The sequence below is a fragment of the Phodopus roborovskii genome, unplaced genomic scaffold (assembly GCF_943737965.1).
Source record: "Phodopus roborovskii unplaced genomic scaffold, PHOROB, whole genome shotgun sequence".
In the NCBI taxonomy this organism is placed as follows: Eukaryota; Metazoa; Chordata; class Mammalia; order Rodentia; family Cricetidae; genus Phodopus; species Phodopus roborovskii.
Window position 1 is genome coordinate 39,259,102 of NW_026126480.1, and position 17,411 is coordinate 39,276,512.

The 17,411-nt window shown below is 47.3% G+C and overlaps 1 protein-coding gene across 1 annotated transcript in view; it reads left to right on the plus strand.

Annotated features, from left to right (window-relative positions):
- Nucleotides 1–17,411, plus strand: part of Htra1 (HtrA serine peptidase 1) — a 50,955-nt gene that overhangs the window by 26,933 nt on the left and 6,611 nt on the right. The gene's annotated exons all lie outside the window — the stretch shown is intronic.

Sequence of the window (17,411 nt, forward strand, 5' to 3'; positions counted from 1 at the left end):
GAGCATGCAGGAACAACACAGAAGCTACAGGGACCTGGGTGGGAGAGGAGGGACTTGGGAATCCCCTGGAAAAAGCTTTACAGATCAGAGTTTTTAAATTTAATTCACTAATTAATTTGTTGGTTTTCTGAGGCGGAGTTTCACTACCACTGCCCATCACAAATCAGAATTAAAAGTATCTTTTATCTTTATAAATCAAGACTATAAAGAAGTTAATGGGTAAGTGATGAGAATAGAAGCTCCTGTCCCTGATGGGGAGGCATCTGTTACAAAGTTGTCTCCACATACATATATGGAGGTATCCTGGATTCTTGGTGTGTAGGAAATGGGTTTAAAAAGATGGTGAAGAATTATTTTTAATCATGTGTTGTGTTTGTATGTGAATATGTACTTAGAGACATTGGATACCCTAGATCTGGAGTGACGGAGGTTATAAGTCACCTGACACCGAGTCTCTGAAAAAGCAGTGTGCTCCTTTAACCACTGAGTCATCTCTCTAGCTCCTTCTCAAGCTTTCTATACTCAAGGGTTTGGGAACCTTAAGACAAAATTTATGTCTCTGCCTTGAGCCCCTTAGGATCTTTAATCTGCTGATGTGCACATAGCCTCCTGCAAAAGGGATGGAATGCAATATCTTCCCAAGTTATGCTTCCTTTTTTTTTTTATTTTATATACCAATCTCAGTTCACCGTCCCTCCCTTTCTCCCTTTTCTCCCACCTTCTATCCCCCCCCACTCCTCAGCGAGGGTGAGGCCTTCCATGGGGTGTCAACAAAGTCTGTCACATTGAGGACCAAGGCTCTCACCCCTGTATCTAAGCTGAGCTAGGTATTCCTCCATAGGGAACGGGCTCCAAAAAGCCAGTTCATGCACTAGGGATAAATCCTTGTCCCATTGCCCAAGCCACCCAACTGTTTACCCATGTTCAGAGGGTCTAGTTTGTCCTATGCAGGTTCCCCAGCTGTCAGTCCGGAGTCAGTGAGCTCCCACTAGCTCACTGTTTCTGTGGGCTTCTCCATCATGGTTTTGACTCCTTTGTTATATTGTCTCTCTTCTCTCTCTTTGACTCAGCCCATTGCCTAGCTGTGGATCTCTTTGCATCTGCTTCCATCAGTTAATGGATAAAGGTTCTATGCTGACAATTAAGGTAGTCATCAATCTGATTATAGGGGAAGGCCAGTTTAGGGACCCTCTCCACTATTGCTTAGAGTTTTAGTTGGGTCATCCTTGTGGATTCCTGGGACTTTCCCTAGTGCCATGTTTCTCACTAACCCCAAAATGGTTCCCTCTATCAAGACATCTCTTTCCTTGCTCTCCCTCTCTGTCCTTCCCCCCAACTTGACCTTCCTGTTTCTTCATGTTCTCTTCCTTCTTCCCTTCCCCCATCCTCTTCCATCTTCCCCATCCTGATTTTATTCAGGAGAGCTTGTCTATTTCTCTTTCCTGGGGGATCCTTGAATGACTCTTAGGGCCCTCCTTGTTACCTAGTTTCTCTGGGGTTGTGGACTGTAGGCTGTTTATCCTTTGCTTTATGTCTGATAGTCACTTATGAATGAGGACATAGTGTTTGTCTTTCTGGGTTGCCTCACTCAGGATGTTTTTTTTTTGAGTTCCCTCCATTTGCCTGCACATTTCAAGATGTCTATGTCTTTTATTTTTTTTAACCACTGAGTAGTACTTCATTGTGTAAATATACCACATTTTCTTTATCCATTCTTCAGTTGCAATGTTTGCCCAAATTATAATTTTCTATAAGCAGGTAACTTTGAGGTAGGACCAGGGTATAAAACTAAGACGCAGTAAAAATGAACTCAACTTGAAAAATGCTTTATGAAATTGCTTTGTGGGTTGGGGTGTTTATAGCTCAGATTCTACTTCTAGTCCTACCTGGATTAATTAACTTATCATTTAATTAGTTTATTATTTTTAAGTGTGATTTTTGAGACAGGGTGTCTCTGTGTAGTGTTCTGTCTTGGACTTTGTAGACCAGGCTGGCCTCAAACTCACAGAGTTTCACCTGGCTCAACCTCCTGAGTGCTTCGATTAAAGGCATGTGCCACCATGCTTGGCAACTTTTTTTGTTTTTAATCAAAGGAAAAGAAAAGCAGTTACTCTTGTTCATGTAGCCCAGGTTGCCTTCAAACATATTTTATAACTCATAGGTGGCTTTGAACCTTTGACTCCCTGCCTCTACCTTCCATATGTGAGGGTTATGGGCATGTATGACCAGGGCAGGTTTATGACAGTATTGTGGATCAAACCAGAACTTTGTGAGAGTTAGGCAAACACTCTATCACCAATTGAGCCAATCTCCCACCCTTGTTTAGCGAAGTCTTCATACCTGAAACCAAATCCAGTTCTTACTGGATCACCAGCAAAAATTCCCACTCCACTTCATGTAAATCACATGGTGGTGGAGATCTCAGTTTGCATGTGTGGTGAGGCTGCAGTTTCTGCTTTCTTGCTGTCCTTAGAAATGTCCTTAGCTGGGTCATAGGACCCCAGCTATTAAGACTGCTGACAATAGTGGAGAGGGTACCCGAACTTGCCTTCCCCTGTAATCAGATTGGCGAATACCCCGACTATCATTATAGAGCCTTCGTTCAGTAATTGATGAAACCTGATGCAGGGATCCACATCCAAGAATCAGGCCTAGCTTCGAGCTAGTGGAAGAGAGGGAATATATGAGCACAGGAGGGCAAGATTATGATGGAGAAATCTACAGAGACAGCTGAACCAAGCTCATGGAAAGTCATGAACTCTAGACCGACAGTGGGAGACTCCAGCAGACCTAACTAGGTCCTCCGTATGTGGGAGACAGTTGTGAAGCTTAGACTATCAAAGGGGCCCCTGGCATTAGGACCAGGATCTAACCCTGGTGCATAAACTAGCTTGTTAGAGCCCATTCCCCATGGTGGGATGCCATGCTCAGCCTTAGTGCATGGGAAAGGGGCTTGGCCCTGTCCCAACCTATTGTATCAGACTTTGTTGACTCCTCATGAGAGCCCTTACTGGTGAGGAGGAGTGGACTTCAGGGTGGGCTGGTGGGAAGGTAAGAAAAAAAAATATAAAATTTAATAAAAAAAATTCTTTAGATAGAAGGTAGGAGGGTCAGTGGGGATTTTGTGGTTGGTGCAGTAAAAGACACTCCCACTGAGTAGCTAATGAAGAATAGCATCTTCTTGTGATGCTCTTGCTTGCTTCTCATCTGACTGTTAACTGTGAAGTCAGCTAGGTGTGAAGTCCTACTATGTGATCTGGCTGTTGGGTAGACAGCTCAGTGTATTGTTGGGGCAGTAGGATGCTGGGTCTTTTTTATCTTTTTAAAAACAGTATCAGGCATTCTATCAGAAAAACCACAGGACCAGACATTCACCCCTACACCTAGCTGTGTGGTGAGGCCAGGACTGAAGGCTGTAGTAGATAATGGCTCTGTGCCCATGTGGATGCCTGGTCTTTAGTGAGGTCACAGTTGCCACAGTTGTGTGTTATTTCTGCTAGGTTACTGTGGAATTTCTATCTACAGTTTAACTTTCTAAAAGTGTTTATTTGTACCAAGATAATGGAGCAGGCTGAGCCTTCACATTTAACCGTTCTCTAATACACAGGGTAGCTGTGTTATTCCCATTTTAGAAAAGAAGAAAGCTCTGAGAACACACCTGCTCCTTGTCACCCCTGGGCTTCAGATTCCAGGTACCCAACTCCATGGGACAGAGCCTGGCCTTTACATGGGATAGAATAGCACAACCTTAAATAGGTTGGCACATCTCCATTTAGGAATGCTGCTAGCAAGGTGTCTAGAATGTGGCGTTAGCACCGGAAGGAGGTTGGCCAGAATAGCACAGTCGGTGGTCACATGCTAGTACCTTCAGATCCATTGAATTCGTGGAAGACAGCCAACATTGGGAGCCTCCTGGCCATCTGCAGGCAGGGCTCTGGCCTGTGTGGTGTGTGAGCTGTCTCCTCAAGTAATTTCATGTTTGGAATGCGTGGGTGCATACCATGTGACTGCTTCCAGCCCAGGGATATTCTTTTCTGATTTTGAGCCAATATGGAGACAGGAGCCTCGTGTCGCGTCTGGCATGGCCAGGCAAAATGTAAAATTTCTCTACAGAGTTGCTGTGTGAAGGGTTGCAGGCAGTCCCTAGGAGTCTAGCTTTTTAGCCAGAAGCCTGATGTTTGACATGTGCTGCACCCCTCACCCCCCTACACACAAGGATGTTTGGAAATGTAAAATTGAACTGACGTAGCTTTGGAAAATGGAATTGGAAGTGAAAGGCTATTACACTGCAGACACCCACATCAAAGCCTGATTTCTGCCGACTAACACCCCCACCCCACTCCCCGCCTTCTTGTATTTGTGCTTGTTTTGATGAGAGTTATTTATGGAAAGAGTCTGGCCTGGCTTGTTAACAAACCTTGATTGGGAAGGAACTGGCCACCAGGTGAATTGAATTCCTGCAGAATTTACCCATTAGTGTGTGATGTGATCAAGGTGTGGTGGGCAGTAGACGGGAGAGGAGCTTGCTTGGTATTGTGTCCTCTTAGGCAGCAACAAAAGAACAGGTCAGGGGAGGTCGGAGAAGACAGCCTAGGATTGAGGGTGTAGCGGGGCATACCTACAGTCCCAGCATTTGAGGAAGTGGAGGATGTGAAGATCAGAAGCTTCAGGACGGCTGCTGCTAAACATCAAGTTCAAGGTCAGCCTGGGCTTCAGGCAGGAACATCACTCCCAAGGGTGTTTTGTCGTGTGAGAATATGATTGGGCCTCCCCAGAGCCATTTAAGAATGGCCCAGAGAAGCTGGTGTGGGACCACGCACCACATGCATAAGCCTAGTGACTAATTCAAGGACTGGTCATCTGGGCCCAGTTTCTCATCACACTGTGAGTTTGCTTGAAGGGTTCTCCGTGACTCATACTGAAATTGCTCCTTTTGAACATGTGTTTCATGAAATGGAAGGTGTAATTGACATCTGATGTCATTGTCCTCTTGATATGCATCTCCCTTTTTTGTCTGAGAGCACGAGCCATCCTTTCTTTCGGCGAATCTGCTCCTCCACCATAGGAGAGCCGGGGAGTGGCTGGGAGCCACCGTGCTTCAACCCTCATCGCCCAAGTAGGGCGAACACATGCTGCCCCTTAAAATTGCAAACTGTTGTTGCATGCTGCTCACAGAAGGGACCGTGTGTAAGGTCACTGCTACAGCGCAGGCTCCACCCCAGCTCCTTCACCTCCTCCCACTCAGAGTGTGCCTCACATCTCTAAGGGCTTGAAGCTGCTTGGCTTGCAGTTGCCAGAGAGGTTTCTGGGCTTGTGACCAAAAGACTCTTCTGTTTCTCTCTGCTGAGCCGACACATGTGCATCCTCTCTGTGTGCTGCATTTTGAGACCCTAAAGGGCTTAGGGGAAGCTCACATGTGGAAACCCTTTTGTGGGCCTTGAGGGCTGGGCTACAGATCCATCCCTTAGAGGAGAGAGGGTTCCCTAGCCTCAGGGGATGCTCCTGTCCCAGAGATGACACTAAGGATCCTCAGTGGGATCATGGGATCAATGTTGGTCTGGAGGTGGGGGGGGGGGTGAGAATCACACATGTCAGCATTTCAATGGAAAGCAGCTTTGAGGGCAAACTAGTTCATTTTGGGATACTGCTTTCAAATGTGTTTAACAGGAGCCACCGGCCATGTGTACAGAATATTTTTAATTTGTATTCAAAGGCAGGTTTTTCATTTTTGCCTTATCCCCCTCCCCCTAGCATTTAAAGAGGATAGAGCCAAAAGAGATGGAGGGAAACATAAGAAGTGAGCCAGTCAGGCGTCTTCAGGAGCGGGGCGTGGGTAGAAATACCGGCAAGTGTTAAGGTAAAAGGGAAAGTACCTTTGTCACACAGCTGGTTTTCCAGCTGTGCTCATGCCTTTGGACACTGTCCTGCCCAGCCCATGCAAACCCTCTGTAGGTTCCTTTCTTTCAGAGAGTCCTGGACTTCTTGGTCACCTGACTTGATCTGGAGCCCCTTCCCTCATCCTCCTCAGGACCCTTGGGAGTTAGAACATTCTCTCTCTTTCTCTGGCCTTCCCTTGGCTTTCAGGTATTTAATCACATCCTGCTTTAGACCCCAGGGGCATCCCTCGTCTGACTCATTGCATAACGTAGTTCCCGACATCTGGGTTCCTTAACATCCTCCATCATGGGAGGGGCAAGACTCTAAACTCCATACATTCGGGACTTGCTGTCCTTCCTCATTTAAATAGAAATCTGATGCAATTTATAAATTAATTTTCCATTGTCTTGGGGTGTGTGTATGTGTGTGTGTGTGTGTGTGTGCTTAATATGTTGCTCAGGATAGCCTTAAACTACTGGGCTCAAGTGATCTTCCTGGTTCAGCTTCCCAAATACCTAAGATTCAGGCATGTAACTCTGTGCCTGGCTTCACTGGATTTTGATTTCTCTGTCCCTCCCCACCCCTGTGTATGTGTGTGTGTCTGTGTGTCTGTGTGTCTCTGCGTTTTAGGCTAGAGGTTGATGTCAGTTGTTTTCTTAACTGTGTTCTTGCTGAAGCCCCACTTATTGATTTGGTTAGACTGGCTGGCCAGCAAGCTCCAAGGATCCTCTTACCTCTGTCTCTCCAGTGCTGGGATCATAGGTGCGCACCTCTCTGCCCAGCTTTTTTGTAGGTTCAGTGGATTGAACTGGAGTCCTCATGCTTGCATAGCAAGCACTTTACTGACTGAGCCATTTCCCCAACTCTGTTTTCAGACTCAGCTTTCTTCTGCCTGAGCATGAGGAACACATTTTATTTGGCCTTCAGGTCATGGGTGTTGGACAGCTGTGCTGGCTAGTCTTATGTTAACTCAACACACAAGCTAGTGTCATCTGGAAGGAGGGAATCTTAATTAAGGAAATGCCTCCATAAGATCCAGTTGTAAGGCATTTTCTTAATTAGTGACTGATGGGGGAGGGCCACCCCATCCTGGGTAGAGCCATCCCTGGGCTGGTGGTCCTGGATTCTATAAGATAGCAGGCTGAGCAACCCAGGGGGAGTGAACCAGTATGTAGCACCCCTCCATGGGGTCTGCATCAGCTCCTATTCCAGGTTTTTGTCCTCTTAGAGTTCCCATCTTGTCTTCCTTTGATGATGAACAGTGATGTGGAGTTGTAAGCCAAATAAACCCTTTCCTCCTCATCTTGTTTTTTGGTCATGGTGTTTTATCACAGCCATAGTAACCTTAACTATGACAACAGCATCTGCTCGGAGAAAAGCCAGGCCCCCAACTCCCAAGTGTGATGGATTAAGAGAGACACCACGGGCTAGTACTTAGCTCTTCAGAATCAGGTTCGGATGAGAACTATGCAGCAGGCTGATGCACACTCTTGCCTCCATCCATCTCCTGGTTTTGGAGTTTGGCTGGAGATAGCTTGTGCCAGGGCTACACTGAACCTGTGGGCTTGGTACCTCAGAATGCTGATGAGGCAATGAAACTTCCTGTGGTTTCTTTTCCCTGACGCCAACCACCAGGTAAATATTTGAACACAGCATCTATCCAGGCTTGAGGTGGTTTCTTCCTCCCCGCAAGGTCTACAACGGTGCCCGGCCACCTTTGACCCACCCATCCCACAGACCTGCTTGAAGTGGCTGAAGCTTAGTCACTGGGTGCTGGTTTGCTTTGTTTGCTGAGGGTCCTCTTACTGCTGAGTCTGCTGACAGGGTCTGAAGGCTGATGCTTGATCATGGGGTTCAGAGCAGGGTCACTTGAGGGGTGTGGGGATTGGGGTAGTTCAGAACAGGGTCACATGAGGGGTGTGGGGACCTGGGCACTCATATTTAAAACTCACAATCTTTGGCCCTGCGTGTGGAGAGTCAGCCCCTGGTGTTCTGAGTGACGAAGGCCTCAGCAGTCTCTGGGGATGAGGCAGGAGCCAGGGAGGCGGGGTGGCTTGGAGCTGGTTGAGACTCACACGGGTTCTCCTCAGGCAACCTGATTGTCTGAGGATGCTGACTAAGCCCCTGGGCTCTTCCAAAAGCAAATCAGATAGCAAAGCCTGTGCATCCCCTGGATGCTCTCACGCTTCCCACAAAGTAAACTGGAGTCTGGAGTAGACACGCGCTGCCCCGGAACCTCCCTAGCTGGCTTCTGTGTCTTTCCATTTTGGATGCTTTTCTGTGCTTCCCCCTGCTGCTCTTTCCCTTGGTCTTCTGTCTAGAAAAGAGGAGGGCTTCTGTTGCAGGTGCCAAAGATGCCACAGAGCCTGTTGATATGACGGGGCTCCTGTTACTGGATTGATATTTACCTTTTTTAAGTGGTGGTGAGCATCAGCATTTCATGAGGAAAGAAGGGCAGACAAGGGTTGTGGAAGGTAGATTCTGTTCTGCAGGGCCGGCCCTCTGCCCAGAAGTGAATGGCGGCATGGCTCCTTATTGTTCTGACTGTAGTTCATTTTGGCATGTGAAAATATTTCACTTCCCCAAGCTCAGAAGCAGAGCCCTTTGTGTTCTCTGGCCCCGATTCAAGAACTTCGTTGATGGTTGAGGAAATTCTTTGGCTCCATTTTTCTCTTAATATGGCAATGCCTTTTTTTTCACGTTGGCGTTCTTTGCAGGGAGTTAGAGGGAGAATAGTGAGGTCCAGGCAAAGCAAATCTCAAGTCACTGGGAATGTCTCCTGTCCATCTCACCTAGGGTAGGGGAGACAGTGGGGGTGGGTGGGTGTCTATCTGATCGTTGTGAGCATGACCACGTATTAGAGCCTAGATTGGCTGTCTGTAGCCTCTAGTCTGTATCTGACCCTCCATCTGTTTTGTAAATAAAGTTTTATCAGAACACAGCCATGCCTGTTCATTTACATAGAGTCTGTGGCTGCTTTCATTCTGTACCAAAGGAGTTGCACACTTGGCCTGGAGACCATAGGGCAAATGAAGCCAGACATTTGCTTTCCAGGACTTCACAGCTAATGCTAGTGGCAGATAGCCCCCCCTCCCCCATTCTGAGGGAACAGGAAGTGTGTGGGAAGAATGTGTTTATAAGCACCAAGCTAGGTGAGACCCAAGGGACCAGAAGAAGTGGAGACAGTAAAGCTGAATTTCTTTTGGGAGGAGTTTGCCTCTGTGAAAATGAAGCTTTGGTTTTGCCAGACTGAGTAGAGAGGAGGTCTGTCCATTTCTGTGGTATCGGTAAAAAGGAATTTATGAGAATTACAAGATGATTTACAAAGTGCTATCCAGCTTTAAGAACTGTTAGGTTTGTGCATGTGGCAATAGTGGCCCAGGCCATGGAGATGAAGATTAGTGTTTGAGACAGGAGTGGGATGGTTGGCAGCGAAGGAGACAAAGGAAAGAAGGACAAAAATCTTCTGGAGGCTGGAAGGCTTCCGTAGATGGTGTAGGTGAGGAGCGCATCTGCAGAAGGGACAGTCCAGCTGAGATGGGATCCCTTGAGCCAGCCGAGGGGACAGGTGGGAGATGATGGGTAAAGCTGCTAATTCTCCTCTTCTGAATCTTGGTACGTGTCAATCATTTTCTAGTGAGTTTCTGATAACGTCTAGAACACAAGGCCAGTGTTTCTAGTTAGCTGTTATCTCTTTGTATTGTCTCTGCTTCTTAGTGGCCTTGGTTGGTTGGCTCTCCTGCTCCTCTTCTGGGAATTCCTATTCGGTCAATTTCCTGAGAGGCTCTCAAAAAAAGAATTCTTACTTATATGATCATAGGACACTGTTCCCTAACTGGTGTCTGAACTCTCCAGACCTCTTTCTGTGGTAAGGGAGAGGTAAGACCTTGTGGTGCATTGAGGATGATTGTTCTAATAAACACACTGATTGAAAAGATGCTTGTCAAACATGGCACTGAAATCTCAGCAAAATCACTTTATAGATAATTCCAAACCAAGACATTTCAAGTCAGTTACCATGGCTGAAATGCTAGGCCTTAGCTAATATTATTAGTACTTTCCCCTTCACTCCCAAGAACCTAATGGATCTTTTAAGATCTTTCATTTGCATCTGCCATGATTTGACACTGCAGCAGCAGTGGTCAAAGGGGCTGATATATGGAGAAGACTTGACCAACACCCTGTTTCCTCTCCCGTGGGTACCACAGAATGTAAAGCCTCTGGCTGCTGGCTCCCATATAGAGCTGTTGACATGTTGTGGTTCAAAATGGAGCAAGAGGACATTTGAAGTGGCAAACATTTCTTGGTATATCTACAGGAGACTAAATATTATGGTGCTGTTCATAAACAGTGAGGAGGAAGGAGATTACACTTTCTTTGTTTGCATTCTTTCTCTTCTCTTGCATCCTGCATTCTCTTTCTCCTCCTGTCTCCCCCTCCCCCTCTCACTTCTCCCATTCCTTTCCAACCAACTTCTCATGTGTCCTGCATTCCTAGACATCGCTAACATGTCACATGGGGAAACGGATACTGGTGACACAGTGACACCCATCTTATGAGTGGATACATTGGTGGTCTCAGTGCCTATGTAGCAGGTCCTTCTTTGCCCTGGCCTCTCAGCTCCTTAGTCTCACCCCACCCCCCATTCACCATAGCAGCCATCCTTGACTCTGTCAAGGTTATACTCTTTAATATAAATTCTAAGCATCTCACTCTTGATTCACTTGGCAGGTGACTATGGACATGTGATCTGTGCATTTATAAGCCCTGGTCTCAGAAGGGTCCTATGCTCTGAAACTGTTGTCTTAATTTGATCTTTAAATTTGTATCTTGTCTTAGATACTCAATGGAACAATGATGTATGCTATGTGGGCTTGGAGCCTTGGCTCAAGTAATTCTTCCTCCTTAGGATAGGTCCTGGTATTCCCAGTACCCTGCTACAGAGATCCCTGACCCTGTCTGTCCCACTTTGTCTGTGTAGTCATTGTAACTATATTTCATGCCTGGAAAACATCCTATTCTTAGAAGAGACACGGGTATTGGGGTTACTGTCACACTTCACAGATCTTAGGGCAGCAAGTTAAACAAGGCTTGGAGTGACAGACTAATGGCATGTCCTGTGGGTCACTGGGCAAAGAAAGCTACTCTGTTCTGGGTACCCAACATAGAGGTGGTAATGCCAAAGCCCATGAAATCACCCTTCATTTATGGGTTGGGCTTTGGAACGGAGAGATGCCAGGCTTTTTTCTCTACCCCAGTTGGTACAGTGTGCAGGTTACATAACTGTGTGGCAAAGTGCTGGGTTATAAGGCCAATTGGGTGTCTGCACTTGCCAATCTGGGGATTTCTTTGTTCTTCAAGGACCAAAGCAAATACAAACCATTAAGATACGGGGAGAGTATGTAGAGAAAAGGAAAGAGCCTCTAACAAGGGATCATGTTTTATTTCACATTGCCCTGCAGATGCTATCGCTGGCCCTGAACAAAGCTTTGGCTCACCTAGTGCTCAGTCCATGGTTCTATCACCCCTGCTAGTCACGTGCTGCATCTCTCCTCACCCAGTCTGGAACACTTACTTGCCTTTAGGCACGTTCTTAGGTGGTACATCCCCCATCTCCCAACTTCCTAGCCTCTTCTGCTTTCCTCTTCTGGGTGTGGGGAATGCACAGTTCCCCCCACTGCATAGTTTTAAAGAAAATGAAAGGTTGACATAACTGTTTCCAGAAGGCATGTTGAATCACTCAGTTGAGTTGCAGCCAGTGGCTGCAACATTAGCCTTTGAAGAAAACTTCAGCCAACAAGAGGCCCAGCCTGCAAGGCCCATCCCTAAACAGGAGTGTGTCGGGCAGCTGGCAAACACAGTGAAACTGCAGACTCAGCAGGAAAAATATTTTTGTGACCAAAGAACCTGTTGAAGTGATTGAATTGGCTCATTAGGCTTAAAAAAAATTGGCAACTTCCCCTTCATTTCAGCTTCATTGGTTCATTTTATTGTTCAGGCTTCAGGGAATGAGGTGAGTGAGCTGGTAGTAGCTGCGGAACTAGTGAATGGGCCTGGCTTTTTGCCGTCCTTGAGGGAGGATGACTGGCTATACCACCACCTCATGGTTTCCAGACATCTCTCCTCTTAATGCTTCAGATGTAGGCCAGGATCTTGAGATCTCATTGGGAGTTGTTTGCAATTTAAGGTCCCCATTACCTTCTTGATTTTCTCCATTTAACTGCTGCTAATGGAATTTTCAGCAACAGCCACATCTGGAAAGAGTCCTCTCATCACAACTGACTAGACTCAGCTCCCTTATTTTTGGAGGAGGCAATCAATCAAGTAACAGACTGGGTTAATATAGAACCCAGAACCAGAGAGGTGGCTTAGTAGGTGAAGGTGCTTGGCACACAAGCCTAATGATCAGTGTGATTTCAGAGCCCATAGAAAGGAGGAAGGAGAGATAAGTAAAATAACTTTTAAATATCCAGGACTCAGACTATACCCAGATGTCTGCTTCTCCAGTAGGCATGGAACATATTGGGAAACGTGTGTGCATGTAAACATGTTTGCCTAATTTTCTCTTCACCACCAATTTGTTTGATGTTGGACCATCAAGCCCTAGATTCTTGACCATGAGTCCTAGAAGAGCAGCTGTCACCATGGAGTGTCACTTAGCACAGGCTTATCTTTCCTGCCCTGAGGAGTTCTGGCAGTTAGGTTTCATGCTCTGTTCACTAATGAAACCTACAGTACATATGCCTTTAAGCCAAGGCCAAGGGTACCAGGGCTGAGGGTAAGAGAGATGCCCCAGAAGATACTGTGGGATAACAAGCAAGGGCAGCTCTGCTTGTGTTGGCTGGTCCATCTGGCTCTACTCAGTCACTTGCATCTAGACTCAGCTGAGATGTGTGTTGCAGCCCAGAGCTTGTGGAACCTTTCCCAGGGATAGAACTCAAATTTTCAGGCTTGGTGGAAGTTCCCTTTTCCCCAATGAGCCATCTTACTGGCCCTCTTTGTCATGTTGGTATGAGGCATCTTGTCTTTGTGTAATGTCTGGAGTGGTGGTGGCTGTCTTTGACCATGAGCTTGCTGAAGTTGATGGAATAGAGAGGACAATGCTTCTGATTCTTAATGTTGTCCTTCAGCTTTCAAAGCCTGGGCACAGTGGACAAGCCCACTCCTAGCTCACCTCACAAAGTGCTTCTCCTTTTTCTCAGATCTGGTACAAGGCTGGCTTTAGACACATGGCTGTGTCCATTTTGGATTGAATTTTCTCCTCTTTACATGTGAGACAGGCACAGATCTTTGCAATGTTGCTCTATGCTAGGCATTATAGACTATTCTGTGCCCAGTTGCCTACAGCAAGGGTATAGATCCATTCCCGTCTACCCTACATCCATATTCTGCCCATCAGACAGGCAGTCTGGAGAGCTGGACTGGATATATTGGTTCTGAAGTCTTATGCCAGGCACTGGGAAGACAATTTGTTGAGACTGTTCCCTCTCAGGTGGGCAGTGTGTCCTGAAAGCAAAGCTCGTAGGCCTGTTTGTGTGATGGCTATAATTTACCTAGCTAGGAGGAACCTTCTAAATCCATGCTGTGGACAAGCCCTTGACCTACCAATAGCATCCAGTCAGGTATTAATAATTTGTGTGGACGTGGAAAGTTTGGAGTCTATGTTCAGGGCCACTGACACTCTCTTGAGCACATTCTCCTACTACTCAGGTGATAGTGTGCCTATAATTTGGGAATTATAGGTTCATCATCATCATTATTATTATTATTAGTGTGTGTGTACATGCACATGTGCATGTGCCTATGCATATGTATACAGGTGTGTGCACGGAGATTAGAGGACAACTTTATGGTGTCAGTTCTTGTCTTCCACCTTGTTGAAGATCCCTCTTGTTTCTGCCACTGCCCTGCATATAATTATCCTGGCTAATGGTCCATGAACTGCATCTCCTGTTTCTGTCTCCCATCTTGAAGAAGGAGTGTTGGGATTACAGATGTGTGGCACCTCATGTGGCATTCTATGAGGTTTCTAGGAGTATAACTCAGGTCACCTGGCTGCCTGCCTAAGCTATTTTCCCAGCTCCCAGGAATTCTTCTCTTTCCTTGGTTACTTTCTTAGTGACACTGAGGATACCATTTAGCATCATCAGGCAGTACCCTGAAGATATGGCGGTTATACATCTTCCTGTTTCATACCCTTCTCTTCTGCTGGCCTCTTAGGCTACTGTTTCTCTCCAGCTTGGTAAAAATTCATAGTGAGAGACTCACTTGTACAATGTCCCATATCCTAGAAGGACTTAAGTTTTGGCCCAGTGTAAGCTGCTGACCGTCCTGTTAGAGGCTCCTGGCTCCTTCTTCGCTTCATGATATGGAGTCTTGGAGCTCTGTTTTTCCATCTTATGACTTTATTATTCCCACAAGTTGCGTGTTCATGCCTCCCCAGCAGTGAGGCCAAGGCAGCAATGGGTCCCTTTCTTCCTCTCAGCCTTTGCAACTTATCAGGATGGATATTTGTCCTGTTTACTTTTTAGGAGAGTATTGAGATGTGGGATGGGGGTATGTGTGGGAAGTGCCTGTCAGGAGAGGAGCTGGTCTCTTGGATAGCCTGTGGCTGGGGCTGCTTCAAAGGGAACCCTAGACAGAGCGTCTGCAGCCAGGAGCTTGGAGACAGCTTTGATGTGGACACATGGGAAGCAGCCTGTGAACATAGAACAGGGACCCTGAAGTGTGGCAGAGTGCCTGAAGGTCAAGGCTGCAGCCTGGCTATGCCTTCTAGCCATGTACATTTCATCTCCTATGTCTCCCCCAAGAGTGTGGCTGTCTAGACAGGGATAGAATTAAAAGCTCAATTACTGAGCAGGAATTTGGCCAGCAAAGGCATAGCTACTGAGCAGACAGGCCTGGGTGAGGATGTGGCTGAGAACAGCCCCATTTGGATGGGAATAAGGCTAAGAGCCTGCGGCTCACAGCCAGCCTGCACCTGTGGGGAGCAAGGGCCAAAAGGGCCCCTTAAGGCGGCTTGACCTCATGGAGCAGTAAATCTCACAGAGCCTGGCCTGGGAGCCATCTTGGCACCACCTCCCCCCTCCCCCTCCCCCCTTGTAAGGATTTCTGCCTATAATTGGAGTTCAGCAATTAGAATTCCTGCCTTTTGGGAATGGAAGCTGGTTCTCCAGCTTAGCCAGACTTCTCATGGCTGAGAGAAGCGCCTCCGTCCTGAGCCTCAGTTTCCATATCTGTAAAATGGTGTGGTGGGTTGTTATGTCCCAAGTCATCAGAGTGCCCTGTAAGAACTTGGTCATCTAGCAGGGAAAGGTTCATCCCTTTCATATAAATTGAGGATTTGGACTATGATATCCCTTTTCCTTACCCTGCCATTATGTGTCTGCCTGTTTATTATTGTGTTTACAATCACCTTCATGATTTAGAACATATATTTAAAGAGACATGGTCATTGGGATTGCCCACCTGGGCAGGTGTGACAGGGTGATCACATGGGCATTTCTATGGGGCCTCATCATTGGTATTCCCCTTGTTCAAGCCCATGGTCATCTTGGTGACAGTGGATAAGTCCATTGGATCTTGAGCCTGGCATGTCCTCTGAGTGCTCTATAATGTAGAGGCCTCTATCTTCTTCCACTGTAGAAGTCTCTTTCCCAGCATCCTGTGGGCTTGAGCTTGGACTCTGGAACAGAAGTGCTATACAGAATTGACATTAGGTCCCTGCTGTCTAAGGGTCCTGAGGCTTAAAGCCTGCATCTGGCACTCCTAGCAGGCAGAAGCAGTGGCTGGGGCATGGCACAAGCCAAATGCTGACTGACTCTCACAGTGGATCTTACCTCACACCTGATAGAGTCCCCACTAGGTAGCCAGGCCCACTGTTCCAAGTTAAGCTTGACTCTATCTGTGTAGCTCTGCTTCCTCGGATGTCCAGGCTGCTGGCCCTGGCCACCCTTCTTGCCTGCCCTTCACAGTTATCCCTGAAGCCTCCAAGACAGGACTTTCAGCCAGCCCTGGGCCCCAAAGGAACAGAGCTGTCCTGGTGGGCCTCCTCCAGTGTGGCCGAACACACATAGGCAGCCAGACTCTGCCTCACCCTGCTGTGATTGCTGAGGTCATTCTTGGCAGAGCTTGCTGGCAGGGATGGTTGGCGCCCACCCAGGGTAAACACGTCGCGCTGATCTTGCTACATGCCATTGGATGCTGAGTGGGTCTGTTTGGGGAATGCCATAGGCTCTGGCCTCAGGTGACCTTAAAGTGAAAGGGTCAAAGACAGGGTGGAACTGTGTCTGGAAAGGTGACATATGCTAGCTTGTCACAGCACAGTTGCTGGAATCCTTCATTCAATTTTCAGGGGCTTGAATACTGGTAAATAGCTGATGCACAGCTGATACAGCAGCCAAGCCAGCGGCTTCCAGAGAGCCAGTCAGGCTCCTGCCATTCGGTTCTCACAGGAGACCAGCGAGAATGGTGGACAGTCTTATTCCCGCTTCTCAGATGAGGAGCTCATGCTTGGAAGCTCATGCAGAATTTTGGTTTGACAGCCTGGCCTCAGCCTATGCTGCAGATGACTGGTGCTCTGTGGGGTGGGGTGGTATCTCAGAGTCAGGAGGTGTGGCTTCTCAGGGTCCTAGCTGGTGAGAATCTGCACCTTCTACATGAGTTTTCTTACCCAGTATTGATCTCTCTCTCTCTCTCTCTCTCTCTCTCTCTCTCTCTCTCTCTCTCTCTCTCTCTCTCTCTCTCTCTGTGTGTGTGTGTGTGGTGCTGTGTTCTGTCTCAAGTCACCCAGGTTCGTGGAGACTCCCTTATCTGCTTAACAATTGTCCCAGCTCATCAGCAGCTCAGTTCTCTCTGTAGAAATGTTGCTATGGTCACTGGTCTCTGTCCATCCCATCTCCACCCACACTGGGTATCTGTCTACCTATCTGCCTATGTATGTATGTATGTATGTATGTATGTATGTATGTATGTATGTATCTGTCTATCTATCATCTTTAGCTTATTACTTTTCAAGGTGAATGAATATAAAGAGTTTCCCTTAGAAGGAAGCCAGGACTAGCTCTTACTGAACTCTGTGAGCAGCACCCAGGATTGCTGGACTATGTGGGAGGAAGAAAGCAGGGCCTGGGGCCTTGCTAGTGAAGGAAAGAAGCCATTTCCCCCAGCCCATCAACCTCCAGGGCCCTCAGAGGGTCCTATCTTGTTATGAGGAGTTATTTAGGGCTCATGATTCTGCCCATTCTCTAGAGGGCATGGGGGATGGGACTTCTTCAGCTGAATCCTCAGCTTGCCTAGGCTGGGAGCATAGGGACCTTCCCAGGATAGACATGAGAGACAGTCCAACACTTGGGTGCTGGATGCTGCTGGCATCTCTGCTCATCTCTGTGCCTCACCACCACTGGAGTGCACATGGAAGTCATTGTGAGTCCCTGCCTTCAGAGTTCCTCCAGGCCTCAGGAAGCTATGCATGTAGGAAAGTAGGCCCCTGGTTCCTTGCTTCTGCTGAGGCTCAGGATCCCCCATCTGAGACT